This window comes from Balaenoptera ricei, chromosome 3, assembly GCF_028023285.1.
Source record: "Balaenoptera ricei isolate mBalRic1 chromosome 3, mBalRic1.hap2, whole genome shotgun sequence".
Taxonomy (NCBI): domain Eukaryota; kingdom Metazoa; phylum Chordata; class Mammalia; order Artiodactyla; family Balaenopteridae; genus Balaenoptera; species Balaenoptera ricei.
In genome coordinates, this window is record NC_082641.1 from 38,981,148 (window position 1) to 38,997,955 (window position 16,808).

A 16,808-nucleotide genomic window follows, 5' to 3' on the forward strand; every position below is an offset into this window, starting at 1 on the left:
TCTAATTGGCCCCCTCTGAGAGGCAGGTTTTTTTCCTAATTTTCCCTTTCAGTGAAATTATAGTCCTTTGGAGTTCTGGCTTTAAGCAGAAGTCTCTGGTTGTGGTGGTTGCGTATCTCTCTGGATTCATATATTCTCCTCATGTTTAGCCTATCGGATTTACCTTAATTCCTTTACAGGTTAGCAGTACTCATTTTAAAATGACATGTACATTTTATCTGGTATGAGTACATGTTATATAGCAGATTGGGGGTTCAGCAAATCCAGTCTACCATATTCTTGGTAGAAAAATATCTCCTGCTTTTTGAAAACATTATATCAACCATTTTTATTGTCATTAATATTTTTTAAACATTTATTTTTATTTTTATTTATGGCTGTGTTTGGGTCTTCGTTTCTGTGCGAGGGCTTTCTCCAGTTGTGGCAAGTGGGGGCCACTCTTCATCGCAGTGCGCGGGCCTCTCAGTATCGCGGCCTCTCTTGTTGCGGAGCACAGGCTCCAGACGCGCAGGCTCAGTAATTGTGGCTCACGGGCCCAGCTGCTCCGCGGCATGTGGGATCTTCCCAGACCAGGGCTCGAACCCGTGTCCCGTGCATTAGCAGGCGGATTCTTAACCACTGTGCCACCAGGGAAGCCCCAATATTTTTTATAAATATGCTTCCAAATAACTTCACAGCCTTTTTAATATCTGTTTGTTATCCTATATTTAACTAATCTGCCCCCTCCTCTCTGTTTTCTGGAAGTGAAGGTTGTACTCAACTCTGTTTTAAGTTAAATTATTCTCTTATATTTATATCCTGTGAAGTTTGTTGGCATTATATATTGATTATGAATAATTGATCATAAATAATGTCTTTAATAGAATATTTTTTCTGTAAATATAAATTTCATAAATCTTCCTTTAAATAGCTTTATAAAATTTCCTCTTGTTTAAATAATTGAAGATAAACCTCTTTCTTCCATTTCCTATTGCTTCTGGTCAGTTGCTCTCTCTTTTTTCTTCCATAAGATAAATTAAAAAATGTTAGTACCAGACCCTATGATGTAGTATTTCTTACTCCAAGCCTCCCACAGCATTTTAAGGATTCAAATTGACCTTTTCTTCTATTCTTCTTATTTCAAGTTGCCAGTGTGCCAATACCTGGGGAATCTCATCAAGGGTTTAACAGTCCATAACCCTACTGACTCATTCTTTATTTCAATTTGATCTTCCTTATTCTCATTCAATTCTATTTTTTTTTAGTAATATAAGTTCTTCAAGCCCTTTATTCTCTAATGCATTTTTCCAGGTTAGCAGCTGTAACCCTTACTTGCCCTCATTCAGCAAAAAAATAAATGCACTAAGCTTCTTGATAGCAAATTATTATAGCAATTTGAGAACAAGAAAATTGATGTACTAATAAACAAATGAGAACCTTAAGGTCGTGTTCCTCACAAATGGAACAGAGCTCGGAATCCCTGGGACCCTCCTGGGTTTTATTCTGAACAGGCTAAACATATCACTACTTAAAATTAAGTTTTTCTACAGTTCTCTGATACTTGTTTACATTTGTTCATGTTTACACTTGTCCAGTTTCTAATTCTCTAGACCTTGCTGCTCACAAAGGGGTCCTGGGATAAGCTTCACTTGGGGCTTGTTAAGAAGGCAGCATTTCCGGCCCCTCCCAGAGTCATTAAATCAAAATCTGCAATTTATCAGGACCTCCAGGTAATCTGTATGTGCAATTCAGTTCAGAAGCACTGATCTGGCAGACTGGAAGATACTTCTACCTGCCTTATAAGTTTTAGGTGACATAATTAGTTAATCAAGCAAAAAGATCACATTTCTTAATGAGAAGGAACAGTCGCTGGCTCTACCTTGAGTGGCAAAATGATACAAAACAGTATGGTACTAGCAAAAAAACAGAACTATAGATCAATGGAACAGGATAGAAAGCCCAGAAATAAATCCACACACCTATGGTCAATTAATCTATGACGAAGCAGGCAAGACTATACAATGGAGAAAAGACAGTCTCTTCAATAAATGGTGCTGGGAAAACTGGACTGCTTCATGTAAAAAAGATGAAACTAGAACATTCTTTAACACCATTCACAAAAATAAACTCAAAATGGATTAAAGACCTAAATATAAGACTGGATACTATAAAACTCTTAGAGGAAAACGTAGGCAGAACACTCTGACATAAATTGCAGCAATATCTTTTTTTGATCCATCTCCCAGAGTAATGGAAATAAAAACAAAAATAAACAAATGGGACCTAATTAAACTCAAAAGCTTTTGCACAGCAAAGGAAATCACAAATAAAATGAAAAGACAACCCACAGAATGGGAGAAAATATTCACAAATGATGCAACTGACAAGGGATTAGTCTCCAAAATTTACAAACAACTTGTGTGCTCAATATCCAAAAAACAAACCCAATAAAAAAATAGGTAGAAGACCTAAATAGACATTTCTCCAAAGAAGACATACAAATGACCAAGAGGCACATGAAGAAATGCTCAACATCGCTAATTATTCAAGAAATGCAAATCAAAACTGCCATGAGATATCACCTCACACCAGTCAGAATGGCTATCATCAAAAAATCTACAAACAATAAATGCTGGAGAGGATGTGGAGAAAAGGGAACCCTCCTACACTGTTGGTGGGAATGTAAATTGGTACAGCCACTATGGAGAACAGTATGGAGGTTCCTTAAAAAAACTAAAGCTAGAGCTACCATGTGACCCAGCAATCCCACTCTTAGGCATATATCTGGAGAAAAACATGGTTCAAAAGGATACATGCACCCCAATGTTCATTGTAGCACTGTTTACAATAGCCAAGACTTGGAAGCAACCTAAATGTCCATCGACAGATAAATGGATAAAGAAGATGTGGTACATATATATTGTATTGTGGTACAATACAATGGAATATTACTCAGCCATTAAAAAGAATGAAATAATGCCATTTGCAGCAACACGGATGGACCTGGAGATTATCATACTAAGTGAAGTAAGTCAGACAGAGAAAGACAAATATCATATGATATCACTTATATGTGGAATCTAAAAAAAAAAAAAAAAGATACAAATGAACTTATTTACAAAGCAGAAACAGACTCACAGACTTAGAGAATGAACTTGATAAATAGAATATTTATAAATGGAATATTTCCTGCCATATCAATACACAAAGGATGTCACAGTCATCAACGATTGCAACCCTCCAACATGAGCCGGTGAGCCCTGAGGAAACTCAGGGCTGAAAAGAATATCTGTTATCTAGCAGCCATCAGACTGCAGCCACTCCCTGCAGTGAGCCCTGAGGAAACTCAGGTGTGAAAATACAGGATACTGGCCCCAAATGGCTGAGGTGCATATCAAAGGAACTATTTTAGTGAGCCCAGACTCTTGCATCTTCCCATACATAGAAAAGCGCTAAATTCCTTAACTTGAGATGTCTGGTTTTCTTTAATTAACAATAATCTTTTGATGTTCCCGACTACCTGCCCTTTATCGCAAAACCCCTGTATATCCTGGCTTGCCCCCACCTCGCCTCCTCGGAGCAGTTTCTTAGAATTATCTGAAACACTGTCTCCCAGGCTGCAGTCCTCATTTTCCCCAAATAAAACTTAACTTGCAACTCTCACATTGTGCATTTTTTTTAAGTCAACAAATTTATGGTTACCAGGGGGGAAGGGTGGGGGGGAGTGATAGACTGGGAGTTTGGGATTGACATGTACGCACTGCTATATTTAAAATAGATAACCAACAAGGACCTACTGTAAAAAAATAAAACAGTAAACTTACCAACAAAAAAAAAAAGAAAAATGAATAGAATCTTAAGAATCTGTGGAACAATATCAAAAGTTCTCATCTATGTGCACTTGGATACCCAGCAAGAGAGAGAGATAGGGGCATAGATTAAAAGTGGACATGAGAAAAATTTTGGAAATTTTTCATTAACTTCATTGTGGTAATGACTTATACAAATGTGGAAACTCATTCATTTATACACCTTAAATTTAAATATAGAAATTTAATGTCAACTGTACTTCAGTGAAATTGTTTTAAAAATTTTAAATTACATATGCACACAAAAAAAGAAGAAAAATAAATGTCCTTACACCCCCCCCAAAAAAAACCAGAGGTGATAGAGACCCAGACGAAGATTTTTGACTTAAGACATGCCTACGATGCAGTTACATATGCTGAATGAAACTGCTTGAACAATTCGATCCAGATTTCGTCTTTCTTTGAGGCAAAGGGAGGAAACAATAGGCTTACAGAACTCTAGGAACTAGAAGTCAGCTAGCAAAAACATACTATCCAACCTACTCCATCTCATCATATTGCTTTCTTGAAAACATTGTACAGAGCCAGTTAGCATTCAAAAAGCCAACCCTTCTAATTCTAAAAAAATTAAAAGACACACTGTAATTTTATTTCAAACGTCTTATAGAATACTACTTAAAATTCTTTTCTTCTTGCTTCATTAAAATCTGATTAGCAATATGTAAAAACTTCCACTTTATTAGCAATCAGTAACCTCTCTTCTTCTGATCAGCATTATTATTTTTTCTATTAAATACAGAAAATGAGATTCTGGGAAGTATACCTAAACTTTGTGATCCTGAGTTTTTGTATTTTCAAATTGAAGTTACTATCCTCTTGTATCACAAAAAAAAGTACTTAAGATGGTTTAGATTATATTTAAATATTGTTGGATGAAATGTACTTAGTGGCTGAAGCCAATTATGTTACAAACCATGTGTTTTTCAGTACCAAATTAAACGAAATGGAAAAAAGATGACAGTTCTATCTAGTATCCCTGCTTCAATATTGCACAAATCAGGATCATACATATTCTGTTTTATATATATATATATATATATATATATATAAGTTCTGGGGCTTCTCTTTTACTTAGAAATAAAATAATTGATAAGTAAAGAAATTGTGTGTTTGTGTGTATAATAACAAAAGAATGGATAGATCTAGAGACCCAAATTGCCGGAATAGCCAGCTGAGTACTTTAAGCAGTATGTATTTTTTCCAACAATTTTTGTATTAAACTTCAGTGATAAGTAAGCAGTGTATACTGAACATCATGAATACTTTCCTTGGTGAGTCAGGGTTATCTCAACACAATACCAATATCATATAGATTAGAGTTAAAAAGTGACTGCTCTTGGGACCTTGAGGTATTTGGGTGATGTTGATAGCATATGAAGAGAAAAACATGCCAGTAGAATTTAGTCTGCCACCTGCATGAACACGCTCTTGCTATTTCTGAATGTTAAGGATTCCCTTAGCTTTTGAACCACTTCCACTCTTGTTTGGATTTACCTGTAATCATGGGGCTTGACAGGCTCTACCTTTCTGGTCCACATTGCGCAATGAATACCTATCTTCTGTTTCTTCCTAATCTGACCCATTTTGATTTCTTCACCTCTAAATCTTATTTGTATTTTACAGTAAACATACATAACACATATGCCAATAAGTAGAGTGGAGGATGGAAAAATTGCCAGACAACTTTGTTTAATATTGTTCTTTTCACAAACTAGACACCATAACACAGAAAAAAATTTAAGAATGTGTGCATGTTCAGTAGCCTTCAGTGCTTACACTGGTTACTGCAAAATTTGCAGGAATCAAAATTCGTTGAAGATTCACTAGGTCTGTGCTGATTAATTTTGTGTGTCAACTTGATTGCATCACAGGGTGCCTAAATATTTGGTCAAACATTGCTTTGGGTGTTTCTGTGAGGGTGTTTTTGGATGCGATGGATATTTAAACCAGTGGACTAAGTGAAGCAGATTGCCCTCCCTAATGTGAGTGGGTCTCATCTAATCAGTTGAAGGTCTGAATGGAATAAAAAAGCTGACCCCCCCCTTGATTAAGGGACTTCTTGCCTGACTGCTTTTGAATTGGGCCATCAGCTTTTTTCTGCCTTCACATCTGAACTGAAGCATCAGCTCTTCCTGGTTCTTGAGCCTGCCCATCTTTGAACTGAAACTATACCATTGGTTCTCCTGGGTGTCCAGCTTGTGGACTCACCCTGCAAATCTTGGACTTGCCAGCCTCCATAATCATGTGAGCCATTTCCTTATAATGCATATATTATATAATATACAATATCCTTTTAGTTCTATTTCTTCGGAGAACCCTAATACAAGGTCCCTCACATAATTTCAGAAGTTTGACTAAGAAATAATAATGAAAATGTATTTCTTACAGTGTTCTTTAATCTACTGTTTCCTCTACATGTGGTGTTCTTATTTGTGTGCATGGTTATTGTTATAAGATCAGAGGCTAGTGGAGGTATTTGTCATGACCTGTTAACTTTTTCTTCTATACTCAATTTCCTGACCAATTCATGCTTTCCTTTTGCCCACCTCTGCCAGATTTGGGGACAAGTAATAGATTAGCTCATGGTGGCTATATTAAAGATGAATTTATCTTCAATCAGGCCAATTTTTAGAAAAGAGACTAGTGAAATTATTTCAGATTATAACTTCAAAATCATTAAGTGGGTTATAGAGCTAGAGAACAGAGTTGACCCTCTCCATTCTCAGATGGTTATAAGGAAAACTGTATCCACAAAAAATATAATGGAAGCAGAATCTCTTGTTGCATATTCAACAGCTATTTCCCATTCCTCCTTTTTTTAAATTTTTTGGTAGCCTTTCAGAAGCGTGAGTAGGCCAATGTCAAATGTGTGTTATTACTCAGAAGCAGGCTATTTATTGTTACCAAGCAAATGTATGTTTACTGGAATCATCTGTTCTTTTTATTTATTTATTTATTTATTTATTTATTTTTGGCTAAGTTGGGTCTTCATTGCTGCACGTGGACTTTCTCTAGTTGTGGTGAGCAGGGGCTACTCTTCATTGCAATGCACGGGCTTCTCATTGCGGTGGCTTCTCTTGTTGCGGAGCATGGGCTCTGGGCGCGTGGGCTTCAGTAGTTGTGGCACGCAGCTTCAGTAGTTGTGGCTCGTGGACTTTAGAGCACAGGCTCAGTAGTTGTGGCACACAGGCTTAGTTGCTCCATGGCACATGGGATCTTCCTGGACCAGGGCTCGAACTCGTGTCCCCTGCATTGGCAGGCAGATTCTTAACCACTGCACCACCAGGAAAGCCCCCCACTCCTCCTTGATAACAGATCCCTATTATCATTTAGGACCCTGGTCTCAGTTAATGAACCATGAAGGAGTCTGAGTCAACAAGGTAATATCATTTTCTCTTTGCTTATGATTGTTTTAGAGGCAGGTCTGTGATCTATTTCTGACCTCTGAGATATAAGAAGAAATATGTTGAAGGCTTCTGGTAAAGATTTCACCTCTAATAAAAAAAAAAGAAGGCCTTTTTTGCCCCTTTCTCTATTTTCCTACTTTGGAAACTTCCAAATAAGTAGAGCTGCAGAGCTATTTACAACTATGAGGTGATGAGCCTGCTGGTGACATTCGATACCCTGAGGAAGGCAGAGTGAAAGGATAGAAAGAAACTAGTTTTTTAAGATACCACTGAGCCACCAAACCAACCCTGGGACCAAGTACCTGAAGACTTCTTGTTAAGTAAAAATCAAGTGTTGCTGTGTTAATTAGGTTTTCTATTGCTTTCAACCAAACACAACCTAACTGGGATAATCTAACATGATTAATTATGTATTACAGTGCATGAATTTGTCTTTATTTTCCAATGGTTCTTTCTGATTATGTTGGCTTCATATTGAGTAGCCTATGTTTTCTTGCATTACACGTAATTGCATTATGTTAATTTCTGTTATGATGTTTTCTATTGACATTCTCATTAATGTAATACCATATGGTTGCCTTTGCTTGCACAATGTAATCCTCAAACATACATTATTAGAAATATAAATAAAGTATTTTCTTTATACTAATGGTCTAAGGTACCACTCAGAAGTTCACAGAGTTTAGAGCAAAATGCTTTTTTTTTGGCAAAATAACATTTTTGTTCTTTAAAGAAACAACTCTTGATTTGATTCCAGGCCATTGTAGAGACTGAAGTCCTATCAATGGAACAAACATGGCAACATTAACTGCTTATCCTGAAATGAGTGCTACCCAGTTAACTAGTCTTCTCCATTAGCAGGTGGGAACAATATATGTGGACTAGAGCCAAAACAGATTCTAAAGACGCAGTAAGCTGCATGAGCTTACTGTCTGCACTGCTGCCCCTCCTTAATACTCACCTATGTCTTCATGGGAAGTTCCCTCTGGCCAGTTGACCAATGAGGGAAAAACTGAGCCTAATTTACAGAAGTCACTGCACAATATATCAGCACCAGAGAAAAGTAGATTGCTTAGGCATTATGGTCCACTTGAGTGTAATCTTTTTTTTTTTTTTTTAAAGGACAATTGCTATTTTTTTTTCTTTTTTTTTTTTAAATTTATTTATTATTATTTTTATTTATTTTTGGCTGTGTTGGGTCTTCGTTTCTGTGCGAGGGCTTTCTCCAGTTGCGGCGAGTGGGGGCCACTCTTCATCGCGGTGCGCGGGCCTCTCACTGTCGCGGCCTCTCTTTGTTGCGGAGCACAGGCTCCAGACACGCAGGCTCAGTAGTTGTGGCTCACGGGCCCAGTCGCTCCGCGGCATGTGGGATCTTCCCAGACCAGGGCTCGAACCCGTGTCTCCTGTATCGGCAGGCAGACTCGCAACCACTGCGCCACCAGGGAAGCCCGAGTGTAATCTTAAGAGAACTTCAGGCTATATATTTTGTTGTTCACTATTCCTGTAAGGAGAGATAGTATTGATTTATATGTGGTGGCTAATGATTGGCTAAGTGTGTAGGGACTTGGAAGGAACAAGACTGGAGGTTGGTAACAATGAGTTTGGGGGAAGAGATATGGGGATGAATCACTGAGAATGAACCAGAGTATGAAAACATTTGTGCTTAATGCGAATGCTTACCAAACTACTGTCAAGATTACCAATCAGATATTCACTTCAGGTGTGATACAACCTCTTTCACCAGGCACTACATTACTTGTCAGAAGGCTAGTGACCAAGGCAACCTTGGTGGTGGCAGTAGAGAATATGCATAGGCTCAGCAACATGCCCCATTCCTCTCCAAAGCCAGTTTATCTGCAGTACTATTAGGTGTCCAATATGCAAGTGACAGGAATCAAGTCTAAGCACCCAATAATATGTCATTGGTGAACAAACCACTCACTTTTTGGCAGGCTCATTGATAATCCTGGCAATCTTCTATCACAGTGGCAACAGGGAATTTTATAACTGGAATAGATGTTCATTCTAGGATTACGTTGTCTCCATTACTGCACACCATGCTTCTCTGATTACCACTCTCCATGAGCATATCAAATACCTTATATGCTGCTGCAGTATCCAATTCTACATTGCTCCTATGCAAGGAACCTGCTTTATAACAAGAGAGAATTCATTGGACTTGCCTGTCTCACCATTTACCCTATCATCCCCAAATAACTGTTACTACAGAATGGTGAATGTTCTATTAAAGACTCAATTGCAATGGCACCTGAGAGACAATGGCTCGTCAGGTTTGGCTGATACTAGAGGAGGAGGTGTGTGTTCTGATCTAGTAACCAAGCATGAGCTTGTATGGTGTCTCCCACAGAGCAAATACAAGAATCTTTGATCTGGGTTATGGATGTCAGAATGACACCGTCCACTGTTACAACTACTGATCCTTTCCAACTTTTTGTCTCCTATCCCTGAGATTCTAGGCTTTGCTGAATTAGTACCCAAGGGAAGATCCACAGCAATATTCCATTGAATTTGAGGATGAGACAGCTATGTGGCCTTTAGGGCTCCTCATTTCTCTGGACAAACAGTAAAAATTTTAAGAGTGGATCCATTGTTGGCTGGGTTAATAAACCTTGACTCTAGAGAGGAATTAAAATTGCAATTTCTGAGAAAAATAGAAAGGACCCAGGGGATACACTTGGATAGCTCCTAATTCTGCCAAGTCCTGTGGTAAAAATTAATGAAGACTAATTGCCAAAACCTGGACGCAACCAAGATAGCCTTCAATAGGTGGATGGATAAATAAGCAGTGGTACATCCACACAATGGAATACTATTCAGTGATCTTTCAGAATGAGCTATCAAGCCATGAAAAGACATGGAGAAAATAGATGTATTTTGCTAACTGACAGAGGCTAGTCTGAAAAGGCTCTATACTGTCGTATTCCAACTATATGACATTCTGGAAGCCACATAAAGACAGTAACAATATCAGTGGTTGCCAGGAGTTGGCGGGGAGGGGGATGAGTACATGGAGCATGGGATTTTTAGGGCACTGAAACTATTCTGAATGACACTATAATGGTCAATACATGATATTATACATTTGGCAAGATCCATAGATCTGTGCAACATGAAGACTGAACCCTAATGTAAATATGGGTTTTAGTTAATAATAATAATAATAATAATAATAATGTATCAATGTTGATTCCTCAATTTTTACAAAAGTACCACACCAATACAAGATGCTAAACTTTCTTGGAACTCTCTGTACTTTCTAACTCAATTTTTCTGTAAACCTATAACCACTCTAAAGAATGAAACCTATTAAGTTTTAAAAATAAAATAAGAATGACTACAGCAAGCTCATACAAATAGATTATGAAGGACATTTCTGTCAGGAATGAAGATTTGGTCACTTTACAATGTAAAACCTTAACTAGCAGAGATGTTAGCTGGGGGCACATGGTCATAGATACCTGGTCACCAATAATGACCTGGTGACCATCCACAGAAACAAGGGCCTTAACTTCCACCCACATTTTCTTTCCTGTATTGTCTTGTATATATTTATATATCTTAACAGTTTTTCCGTCTTCTTTCCTTTCCATTTCTCCCTCTTTTTTTTATGTAGGGTATATTGAAGGTTAATTTTGTAAACCGTACTTGACAAAATATCAAGATAGTATAGTGATGGACTTAGAAGAGGAATGGACATCACCCAGAACTCTTGGACTTAAAGTAGATGCTGTGACTGGTGAGATTTTCGGATTATTCCCTTGTTGTAGAGATGTAGGTAAGTGTTCACTTGTGGAAGAAATCGTTGTATTATGTTAGAAGGAAGCATGGGTCTTCTGTGATTCATTGAAAAAAATAAAAGTTTACGTTAATATTGAGCAAACCAAAAGATGGTTAATTATTATAATTTGAAGTTTGTTCCTATTTTTGAGGAATTCCCTAGCCTATCAGTCTTGATGGGAGCAAGAAACTATCTCTTGCTTTAGAAGCTAATATGCCAAATGCATGCTTTCTCCACCTCCCTTGCAGCTAGGGTACCAGCATATGATTTAGGTTCTGTCAACCTGTTTGCCGGTGCTGAATTTTGACTTAGGAATTCATAGAAAAGAAACAGATTCAGTTAAGCTTTCTCTGTTTCTAGTGGAGGCAATGCAGCAGCTGCAAAAGTGTCTGCTGTGTGGTGCACGGTGGGTGTGATAATAGTGGTTTAACAGTTGGCCTCGGATTGTGCAACAGGTATGGTTGCTGCCTTCTGTGAGCTGCAGCGTTAGTTCTTAGTGGCGGTGGCAGTGGTTTCCTCTCTGGACCAGTTCTACAACATGGTTTGGGGCACGTTTCCTGGCTATTTAACTTTAAGTCTGGTTTTCCAGCCTTTTCAACAGTTCCACAAGCTCCCCAATATTTCTGTGATAAGCTTATTTACTGTTAAAATCAGACATATTAGGCGTCTGTAATTTATATTTTTAAAAATCCAAGATATACAGTTAGTTAAGAGAGGCACAGCAAACATTTATCTTTTTTTTTTAATTAATTAATTTATTTATTTATTTTTGGCTGTGTTGGGTCTTCGTTTCTGCGCGAGGGCTTTCTCTAGTTACGGCAAGTGGGGGCCACTCTTCATCGCGGTGCGCGGGCCTCTCATTATCGCGGCCTCTCTTGTTGCGGAGCACGGGCTCCAGACGCGCAGGCTCAGTAGTTGTGGCTCACAGGCCTAGTTGCTCCGCGGCATGTGGGATCTTCCCAGACCAGGGCTTGAACCTGTGTCCCCTGCATTGGCAGGCAGATTCTCAACCACTGCGCCACCAGGGAAGCCCTACATTTATCTTTTTAATTTAAGATATAATCTATGTCACATCAGGTAAAATGAACAAAATTCAACAAGTTGAATTGAGGTAAAGACCAAAGATATCTTAAGCCTGGCTGGTCTTAAAAATGTAACTGGATAGGCCTTAGGTTTTTGACTAAGTAGAAAATAGGTTACATACGTGTATAATATATATATTTATATATATGTATATATATATATGTATATGTATATATATGTATACATATACTTATATATATTTATAAACTAACATTTTAAAAGGCCTGGAGTGTTTGGGTCCAAATGTTCTGGCTAAAAATGTTGATTCTAATCTTGTGGGAAAAGTGGAATGTGAAAATATACTGATAATCTGAAATCAGTATTTTTCAATTCTAGGAAACAATTTTTTGTAGATTTTCAATGGGTATTACATGGAAAAGGAAACATTTGATTAATTAATATGAAAACTGTAGGTGTAATCATAATTAGAATTTTTAATTTTTTACTTCTTGAAATGTTTAATATGTCTTGTGCTTTGTGAATCTCTGAAAGTGTGAAAAATACAGCTTGATATTTTCTAAATGTATTTGAACATGGACTATTTTACTTATTAAGTTAGCAAGCAAATACTCCCCTAAACAGTCTGGCAAATCTGGTATAGATCAATTGTGAGCTAACATTTTAGCACGAATCTATTTGAATGGTTTTGGCTGCAAGTAACAAAAAGCATAATTCAAACTGGCTTTTATAATAAAGAGAATTAGGATAACAAAGAATTAAGGATAGTTTAATGCAAAGGTTTAGCAATGACACAAAATAAATGCTTCTTGCCTCTCTGTATCTCCCTTCTACACTATTAGGTGTCCGTTTTATTCTATGGCTTGAAATTCCATGTCATCACAAGATAACTCCCTCATGCTTCCTCTGCTGCCATCAGAGAGAGGCTATTTTCCCCTCAATCATTGAATAAAAAAGCTGTGCTCCCTTCTGATTTGATTAGCTGAAAGCATATGCTCCTTCCCACACCAATGATCATGACCAAGAGTTCTTGGCATGGGGATCATCCCACTCAGATGTTGTCATGGCTGGGAAATTCACTGTCTGGTTGGGAGTATGTGTGGGCAGGGAATACTGAATGCTTAGGAGGCCACTGCATGTATTTCCATTTCAGTAGACTTTGCCATTAAGATACTGCTACAACAACAATCAGAAGAGCAGAGCCTGGAGTCCCCAACTTTGTTGATCTGACAAAATGAGGTTGTTTTCAACTGGATAGTTTTGAATCTCACCTATGTCCATATGTCCTAGTCCAAATTTATTTTAAACAATTTTCAGACCCATATGTTTAGGATATTCCGTTTGTTTGTTTATGCATGAGTGCATTGTGTATTATACATATGTACATCATATGTATAAATATTTACAATATATGCGCATACACACTCCTACATACATTAAACTGTTTTCCCTAAAGAGTGAAGAAAAAAGATGGGTGCCAGAGTTGAAAAGAAAACTTTTACTTTATTTATATTTGTAGAATATGCATCTAAATATTTTACATTGTGGATGTATTAATATTTTCAGTTTTATTTATTTATTTTGACTTAAAATGACAGAAGTGTATTTTTTCACAGTTCTGGAGGATAGGAGCCTGAAATCAAGGTGTCAGCAGGGCCACGCTTCCTCTGACACCTGTAGGGAAGACTCCTTCATGCTTCTTCTAGCTTCTGGTGTTTGCTAGTGATCCTTTAAATTTCTTGACTTATAGATGCACCATTCCAATCTCTGGCTCCATTATCACATAGACTTCTTCTCCCTTTGTCCTTGTCTTCACGTGGTGATCTCCCATAATTTTAAACACTACTTTAAAACCAGCAGATGAGTTCCCTTAAACAAATTTGGCTCTCACCTAAAAGATATCAAAGTATATGGTAGAGGCACTTTGCTTCTCAGTCTACTCTATAGAAATTTAGAAGGCCCCTACATTTCAGAAGGGTCTAACATATGTAATTACACACATGCACCAAGGTCTACAATTGTCAACCAAATACTGACAGAAAGCTACAGGATGCGACATAGAGGTGGCAGCTCCAGGGTTTGCATTAGCTTCTACTAGTTCTTTCCACTGTGTCTGCCATGTTTCATGTTACTGTTATTTAGCTACTGAGCTAATGTACTTATATTTATAAAGGGTCTCGTGTGAACCTGTAAATAATTAAAGACACATTAGCTCCCTGGAGGGCCAACATGAATTCCCGAACAAGCCAAAACACCTAGGGACCTAATCATGCAATTTCCCTAAAAAGCCTAGCTTTGAGGAAGAAGTCACATCACTCAGCAATGAGCAATATAATTACTCACAGCAGTTTGCCTGGTGCTCTATAACATTCAATTTTCAGAATTAAAGGTAATGCAATTCAAAAGAAAAATAGCTGGTTTTAACGAATGACTATTCGTTAACTATGATGTCATTCGTAGTTGAAAGACATCAACTATTGAAAGTGTCTTTCGGTTAGAGCCTTCATATTAGGGTTTCGCAAGGTTTATACTTTTAATTAACATCCTATTTAGCTTGCTGTAACTTCCATTAAGCTTCTCCAGGACAAAACAAAACAGAAATTGATTTTTGATTATAAGCCAAAAAGCAAAAAGCAAAAGAACTGAGAAAAATTTTGAAGAAAGAGGTCAATCAGGACTAATCTTTACAAAAGGATAAAGACAAATCAGATAAAAAAAGAAGCAGATATAATACAAAAACCCTATGAAATGCGCCTAGAAAAAAATAATTTTTTTTTTAAGAAACAAGGTTTAACCTGCCAGAGGGAAGAGTTAGCAGTTTGGACAGGAAAACAGCCAAATACCAAAGAATTACTTGAAGTCTAGAAGATGAAGCTTTAAATTTTCTCAAAAAGAATTGGGTTGCTAAAGGATATAGTTTAGTTAAAATTTGTGACATAAGAGTTTCTTATAGTCTAATCTCAACTCAATGATTTCTAACTTTTTAGAATTGTATTATATGTTTAATTTATTCATTAAAAATTGTGTTTCATTGTTTATCCATTTTATCATAAAAATAACAAATGCAATGGCATTAGATTTAAATAACTCATTGGATTTAAAATGAGAAATAAATGTGTCCCTGTCTCCTACCTACAGTATTGCACAGAGGAAGGTGCTGTTAATAATTTCTTTGTCCTTGTATGTTACATTTCCTTTTCTAAAAAAGTAGTGTACAGGGAGGCCCTCAAGATGGTGGAGGAGTAGGACATGGAGATCACCTTCCTCTCCACAAATACACCAGAAATACATCTACATGTGGAACAACTCCTACAGAACGCCCACTGAACCCTGGCAGAAGACCTCAGACCTCCCAAAAGACAAGAAACTCCCCATGTACCTGGGTAGGGCAAAAGAAAAAAGAAAAAAGAGAAACAAAAGAATAGGGAAGGGACCTGTGCCTCAGGGAGGGAGCTGTGAAGGAGGAAAGGTTTCCACACACTAGGAAGCCTCTTCGTGCGCGGAGACTGCAGGTGGCGGAGGCGGGAGCTTTGGAGCCGTGGAGGAGAGCACAGCCACAGGGGTGCGGAGGGCAAAGTGGAGAGATTCCCGCACAGAGGATTGGTGCCGACCAGCACTCACCAGCCCGAGAGGCTTGTCTGCTCACCCACTGGGGCGGGTAGGGGCTGGGAGCTGAGGCTCGGGCTTCGGAGGTCAGATCCCAGGGAGAGGACTGGGGTTGGTGGCGTGAACACAGCCTGAAGGGGCTAGTGCACCACAGCTAGCCGGGAGGGAGTCCGGGAAAAAGTCTGGAGCTGCCGAAGAGGCAAGAGACCATTGTTACGGGGTGCGCAAGAAGAGGGTATTCACAGCACTGCCCAAACGAGCTCCAGAGACAGGCGCGAGCCGCGGCTATCAGCACGGACGCCAGAGACGGGCATGAGACACTAAGGCTGCCGCTGCAGCCACCAAGAAGCCTGTGTGGAAGCACAGGTCACACACACTATCCACACCTCCCCTCCCGGGAGCCTGTGCAGCCCACCACTGCCAGGGTCCTGTGATCCAGGGACAACTTACCCGGGAGAACGCACGGTGCGCCTCGGGCTGGTGCAACGTCATGCCAATCTCTGCCCCGCAGGCTCGCCCTGCATCCGTACCCCTTCCTCCCCGCAGCCGGAGTGAGCCAGAGCCCCCAGATCAGCTGCTCCTTTAACCCCGTCCTGTCTGAGCAAAGAACAGACGCCCTCAGGCGACCTACACGCAGAGGCGGGTCCAAATCCAAAGCTGAACCCCAGGAGCTGTGCGAACAAAGAAGAGAAAGGGAAATCTCTCCCAGCAGCCTCAGGAGCAGCAGATTAAATCTCCACAATCAACTTGATGTACCCTGCATCTGTGGAATACCTGAATAGACAACGGATCATCCCCAAATTGAGGCAGTGGACGTTGGGAGCAACTTTAGACTTAGGGTTTGCTGTATGCGACTGACTGGTTTCTGGTTTTATGTTTATCTTAGTTTAGTATTTAGAGTTTATTATCATTGGTAGATTTGTTTATTGATTTGGTTGCTCTCTTCCTTTTTTTTTTAATATATATAGATTTTTTTCCTTTTTCTCTTTTTTCAGTGTGTATGTGTATGCTTCTTTGTGTGATTTTGTCTGTATAGCTTTGCTTTTACCATTTATCCTAGGGTTCAGTCTGTCCGTTTTTTTGTTTTGTTTTGTTTTGTTTTTTAAG